General features: G+C 42.2%; 1 pseudogene; it reads right to left on the reverse strand.

Annotated features, from left to right (window-relative positions):
* Positions 1-3,213: 3,213 nt before the first annotated feature.
* Positions 3,214-6,341, reverse strand: LOC116101194 (annotated as a pseudogene).
* Between the last annotated feature and the right edge of the window lie 1,107 nt (positions 6,342-7,448).

The raw sequence follows: 7,448 nt of genomic DNA on the forward strand, positions 1-7,448 counted from the left end.
CAGCCCCTCAGACACAAAGCTGAGGATGCCCATGACATGGGGCAACAGTGGGATGTCTGAGAGGAGTCCTCCTGAGAATCCAGTCCAGGTAAGGATCCATAATTGATAGTGTAGCAGAAGCCAGAGGCCTCGAACCAGACCAATGACTCATTGCAATGAGCATTTACAAGTACAGAAGTGAGTAGAAAAAGTGTGATACACTGTGACACTATGGCATTTATGACAAGATTTTTTTTCTATCTTATATTTTTTTCCTTTTGGGAGTGGGGAGTTGCAAGGGTGGAGGGCAGTTACAAAGGGATGAGGAGATGAGTGGGATTGGAGTGTATGATGTGAAATCCACAAAGAATCAACAAAAGGTTTTTTTAAAAAAGAAAGAAAGAAAGAAAGAAGAAAAGAAAGAAAGAAATGGTGGACTCTGAAGAAGCTCGTTAGCACAGAGGTTCTCAACCTTCTTAACATGGCAGCCCTGCAATATAATTCCTCATGTCATAATGACCCCCAGCCACAAAATAATTTTCATTGCTACTTTATTTGTTTATTTATTTATTTATTTATTTATTTATTTATTGGTTTTCCTAGACAGGGTTTCTCTGTGTAGCCCTGGCTGTCCTGGAACTCACTCTGTAGACCAGGCTGGCCTCGAACTCAGAAATCTGCCTGCCTCTGCCTCCCAAGTGCTGGGACTAAAGGCATGTGCCACCACTGCCTGGCTATTTATTTTTTTATTGGATATTTTCATTATTTACATTTCAAATGTTATTCCTTTTCCTGGTTTCCCCCTCCCGGAAACCCCCTATCCCTCCCTCCCTCCCCCTGCTTCTATGAGGGTGTTCCTCCATCCACCCACCCACTCCCACCTCCCCACCCTCGATTCCTCTACACTGGGGCATTTATCAAGCTTTCATAGGACCAAGGACCTCTCCTCCCATTGATGCCTGACAAGACCATCTTCTGCTATATATGCAACTAGAGCCATGTGTATTCCTTGGTTGGTGGTTTAGTCCCTGGGAGCTCCGGGGTGTCTGGTTGGTTGATATTGTTGTTCTTCCTATGGGGTCGTAAACCCCTTTAGCTCCTTCAGTCCTTTCACTAATGCTGTTGGGGACCCTACGCTCAGTCCAATGGTTGGCTGTGAGCCTCTGCCTCTGTATTTGTAAGGCTCTGGCAGGGCCTCTCAGGAGACAGTCATATCAGGCTCCTTTCAGCATGCACTTTTTGGCATCCACAATAGTGTCTGGGTTTGGTAACTGTATATGGGATGAATCCCCAGGTGTGACAGTCTCTGGATGGCCTTTCCTTCAGTCTCTGCTCTACACTTTATCTCCACATTTGCTCCTGTGAGTATTTTGTTCTCCTTCTAAGAAGGACCGAAGCACCCACACTCTGGTCTTCCTTCTTCTTGAGCTTCATGTGGTCTGTGAATTGTATCTTGGTTATTTGGAGCTTTTGGGCTAATATCCACTTATCAGTAAGTGCATACCATGTGTGGTCTTTTGCAGTTGGGCTACTTCACTCAGGATGATATTTTCTAGTTCTATACATTTGCCTAAAAATTTCAAGAATTCATTGTTTTTAATAGCTAAGTAGTACTCCATTGTGTAGATGTACCACATTTTCTGTATTCATTCCTCTGTTGAAGGACATCTGGGATCTTTTAAGCTCCTGGCTATTATAAATGAATATAATGGAACATGTGTCCTTATTACATGTTGGAGCATCTTCTGGGTATATGCCCAGGAGTGGTATTTCTGGGTCCTCAGGTAGTACTATGTCCAATTTTCTGAAGAACTGCCAAACTGATTTCCAGAGTGGTTGTACCAGCCTGCAGTCCCACCAACAATAGAGAAGTGTTTCTCTTTCTCCACATCCTCACCAGTATCTATCTGCTGTCACCTGGAGCTTTTGAGCATTCTGACTGGTGTGAGGTAGAATCTCAGAGTTGCTTTGATTTGCATTTCCCTGTCATTGCTATTTTATAACTGTAATTTTACTGTTATGAATTGTAAAGTAATCTGATGATATGCAGGATGTCTTTTCATTGTTACAACATAATTAAAACATCGTGATTGCTCACAAAACCTTATGTAATGGTATATTGTGAAATACTTATTTCTAACTATAAATAAATGAAAATTTGTCTCAAAGCACAATGTAGCACGGATAACAGTCTTAATAGAACAAAAGCAAACTACATTGCCACATTTTGTGACAGTATGCAAAAAAAAGGCAACATCAGTGGGAAGGTTGATCTTTCTCACAAGATCAGAAATCCTTGCAGCAGACTTTGCAAGACCACATTTTCTCAGTTGTACCAGTAGTTTGAATAATGCCATGGAGACTTCTAATATAGTTTAAAGCTTAGGCCTTGGGCTGGAGAGATGGCTCAGCAGTTAGGAGCACTGGCTGCTCTTCCAGAGGTCCTGAGTTCAATTCCCAGCAACCACATGGTGGCTCACAACCATCTATAATGGAATCTGATGCATACCCTCTTCTGGTGTGTCTGAAGACAGTATACTCTTATACATAAAATAAATAAATAAATCTTAAAAAAAAACCCTTAGGCTTTTTCCTGGGACAGTCTCCCTGATACTGTTTAAAGTCAATCCAACTATTCTAGCCTGTGACCTGCCATATGGCTAGCTCTATAACTCCCTGCTCTGCTCGGGTTCCTGTCTGTTCCCTTCTATGTCATCTTCCTAGTCTCCAGCTTTAGCTTGCTTCTTCCTGTGTCATTCTCTACCTGGAAGTTCTGCCTTCATACTTCCTGCCCCAGCTATTGGCTGTCAAATCTTGTTTTTGTTTTTGTTTTGTTTTTTAAGATTTATCTATTATATATTCAGTGTTCTGCCTACACATATGCCTGTACACCAGAAGAGGGCACTAGATCCCATATAGATGGTCACCATGTCGTTTCTAGGAACTCAGGACCTCTGGAAGAACAGCCAGCACTCTTAACTTCTGAGCCATCTCTCCAGCCCTGGTTGTCAGATCTTTATTACAACCAATCAGCAGCAAGACAACACCTGATACATCTCTTAGATTGCCTTTAGGCAGGTGAGGAAGGACAAACATTTACAAAATAGAAAACCCAGTGTTGGGCCATAGAAATGACAATACCAAAAGCATACCAGCCCTTAGCTCTCTGTCAGTACAGAATTAACAATTGAAAATACAGAGACACTCTTCATACAGTGTAAGGAAGGATCACCCCTATGCACAATGAAGATCATCTTCCACAACAAGTCTACTTTTACCAAGGAACTGGAAAACCCACACTTCACAAAAATATGTTGTTGGAAATGGAAGAAGGCATGACATAGTCTAAGACAGACTAGGGTATGGCTTCAAATGCTTGATCCACAGGTTTGTAACTGACACTGTGGAGAAAGCAGATCTTGCTGCATCGCTGTTGATAGGTTCAGTGAACTCTTCTCGTGCTGTCTCAGGAACACCTTCAAACTTTGCGAATGGGCTTCTGGCAAGTGCAAATAGGAGCTCAGATAGAGTTGGAAAAAAATGATGAAGTCCCATCTGCAAGCCTGCACAGGTGCTCTTTTACAGAAATTCTCCTCAGAATCCTTTCGTCTGGTTCAATGTCGTGTTCCTCAAAGAAAGCAGATAAGGTAGGTGACACATAAATTTTAATTTTAAATTTTTTTTTTTTTTTTTTTTTGCCAAAGTCTCATTTGGAATGATTGGATCTTTTAAGACAAATAGAAGCACATTACATTCGGTCCTTGCCATGATAAATTTAACTCATGCAAGATGGCAAAGATGACAACCAAATAAGTTACTCTCTGTAATTCTCTTTTCTCGCTGACAAGTGCTTTGAACTGCGGTCTTGCTTTCTGATTTAACAACTTAGTCTCTCAACAGCCATCTCTTCTTCAGTGTGAAGCAGTAGAGCTTTGTTCAGAGCACTCGACTTGTCACACCTTTGGGAAATAGTCGGCTGTTTGACGATCTCCCTTTGCAAAATCAGCAGAACTTATGATGCTTTGCATTACTTCTTGTAACTCTTGTGGTAGTGTCTTCATTGCCAGGATTTGCCAATAACTCAGATGGCGAGTGCCGGTGACTTCTGGTGACTCGTTCAGTACCAGATGTTGAAATCCTTGCATAGCTGGCTGGCGCACCATCTGTGCAAACACCACAAACCTTTCCCCAGGAGAACTTATGGTCTTTCAGAAATGAATCAACTGTATCAGATACATCGCATGCAGTAGCTATTGTCTCAAGAAGTTTGCAGAAAAGAAACTCATCTTTAAAGTCACCATCATTATACCTTGCATAAACCAGTGACCTTGAACAGTTTGCAATGTCTGTAGACTCATTGAGGTGCTTGGGAAACATTGGAAATGGAGTAGATTTAATTTCCTGGATTCCCTGGTCAAGAATATCAGCAGGTATGTCTGTAGGCTTAGATCTTTTTAAACCTGTTTTAACTAGGGTTCTTAAATGCTTCAACCTCTCTTTTAGCCCACTGACCAGAGGTAGTGGAGAAAGAAGATTAATAGGAAAAAAGGGTTGAGGACCTATTTAGAACTAGTTCTTTGGGGGTAATTCTAATCTTTGTTGTCAGGATAACAGCAGTTTGGTCCAATAGCAAACTCCAAACATGAATCAGTAGCAGTGTCTAGATCCAGCAGAAACCACAAGGCTCCACCAAATTGGCACGAGTCAACAGAAGCAGACAGAATCGGTTGGAATACCCTGAGAAGTTCTTTGGTGCATTTCTCTCTATGAAGACTAATGAAGCGTTACATGGCTAGCAAAGACCAATATAGTATCGCAAGGCAAAGCAATGCAAGAGTATCCTCTCACTGTCTGTAGGGTTATATTTATATTCTTTCTAAACATCAGCCACCCTCTCAAGCATCCATTCCTGTTGTAGAAAAATTTAATCCCAATCTGGAGCTTCTACCCTGTCCTGTCTTTGACCATTTAGTTCCTAGATAAAACACACACACAATCTTTATAATTATAATAAACCTCAATTAGCACAGAGCTGGGCAGATCTCTGTCCTTTATGCTATTATGTTTACTTCCTAGCCAATAATCCCATTATATAACTTGCCATGCTTTGTCTGGGCTGCTCTCAACTCCAATTAGCCAACCCACATGGCCATTATTTTATGACTCACCTAACCCATGGTGGCTTTCTCCTCTTTCCACTTTCTTCTCTCTATCATGGTTCTCCTCTGACCCCACGCCTGGGAGCCTTAAACTCCACCTATGTCTCTTCTGGCCAGCTACTGGCTGTCAGCATCTTTATTCACCAATGAGGGATTACTTGGGGGGCAAGGTCACATAGCATCATCTGGGTCTATGTGCAAACTCTCCTGTCTCTGGGGCAACCAGGTCTTGGGGCCTGTATAGCATTACAATACACGGTAATAGATTAAAGCTCAACATGATCTAGCAAAACATCACATGCCCTCTCAAGTGTCTGCTTCAGTAAAACATCCTCTCACGAGACAGCTTCCAGAAAAACATCACATGACACAACTGAGTTTCCAAAGAAACCAGAGATTTCCATTTCACAAGTCATCTATTCTTTTGTAGACTGTGTCCTTAGATAGGGAACTTGCACTCAATTGGAAACAAATTCGCCTCTGATCCTAACTTGAACACTGTGTTTTGCTGCCGGGACGACGGTAAATCCCCAGCAAAGGTGTGAGGTTTCATAGCTCTGGCAATTCTGCAAGCTGCCAGATATGAAGCTTCAATGGCTGCAACATGCTGTCTGTGGCACTGGCCACAAGTGTCAATTCTGGCTTTCTTGGGTTCATCAACTTTGCTTCTAAAATAGTTGGTGTCCTTGCCGGTGAAGCTCAGATGCTTGCTACCAAATGGCATTGGATTTTGTTCCGTTTCTCAGATGCAGCTGATAGAACTAGACAACATATGACATGTCATGCTTTCTCCATTCCTGCTGTAATTATTGAGGCAAAACCATGCTGTTAAAAATCCTCAGTGTATCTTTTTAATGGTCCTCTCTACAGGATCCATTGTCATGGGATGTTTTCCTAATGAAAATAATATATAACAATAGCTCTAATAATATAAAAGATGAAACATGGTAGAGTTCAGTCAATACAGTGCATTAAGGATTCCTATGATTTACCATACTGGGTTTTTGGTTTTTTTTTTTCATAGTTGTTACTATTACAAGGGGCTAGTATTCACACCAACCACAGCTGAATATAAAAAGACTGATTCCCTCCTCATATATATGTGTATGTATATGTATATATATATATGTGTGTGCAGTAGTTGATGATATTACAGTACGTAATTTTACAATTACCCAGTAACTGAAATTCATGTAGTGTCATTTTCACCTCCGATGCTGCTGTTCTCTACACGTGCGACTTAAGCACATAACCTGTCACACACACACACACACACACACACACACACACACACACACACACACACCTGTATAGTATTTGTGATGGGGTTGGTGCTTTGATGCCATCACACTGGTACTTTATGTGGCATATCTGCATGTGGATATCCACCTGGAGATGGATAGAGGAGCCGTGTGTCAGTTCCTAAGACCACCAGAAATATTTGTCTTAGGTGACCCTGTGAAAAGGTCATTTGATCCCCAGGTTGAGAACTGCTGCCATAGGAGATCAGCTGCATTAGGGAACTGCCCTCCAGGAAGTACAGTTAGCACCCATGCACACACACTTCTCTTTTTAAAAAAAAAAAAAAAAGATTTATTTATTTATTTTATGTATATGAGTACACTGTAGCTGTACAGATGGTTGTGAGCCATCATGTGGTTGCTGGAAATTAAATCGGCCCCTCTTGCTCCGGCCCTGATTGCTTTGGCTCGAAGATTTTTATTTATTATATCTAAGTGCACTGTAGTTGTCTTCAGACACACCAGAAGAGGGTGTCAGATCTCATTATAGATGGTTGTGAGCCACCATGTGGTTGCTGGGATTTGAACTCAGGACCTTCGGAAGAGCAGTCAATGCTCTCAACCACTGAGCCATCTCTTCAGCCCGCACACACACTTCTGACCTTGACAAAGGATTCTTACATCCAGATGTTGCAAACCCAGCACTTTGAGAGGCCGTGGGCATCCTCCCCACCCCGACCCCCCTCAGTGCTGAGCCTTTGCTATCCTCACAGGACCATGAGGGGTGCCATCACTAGCTCCATTCCCCTCTCCACATTCTAGAGCTAAGGATTGACCCATGGGGCCTTCCACATGCTAGATGAGCATCCACCACTGGACTACTCTCTAGCCCTTATATTGCTCTGTGGTTTGAGATAGGGTCTCACTAAGTTGCCCAAGCAAGCCTTGGACTCAATCCTCCTGCATCACCCTTCTGAATAGCCCGGTGTTACAAGCCTATGCCACCAGGCCCGGTTCACATCTTCACATTTCTGATCCATAATCAAATCTGTGCACAGAGACTGAGAAA

This window comes from Mastomys coucha, unplaced genomic scaffold (genome assembly GCF_008632895.1).
Source record: "Mastomys coucha isolate ucsf_1 unplaced genomic scaffold, UCSF_Mcou_1 pScaffold21, whole genome shotgun sequence".
NCBI classification, from domain to species: domain Eukaryota; kingdom Metazoa; phylum Chordata; class Mammalia; order Rodentia; family Muridae; genus Mastomys; species Mastomys coucha.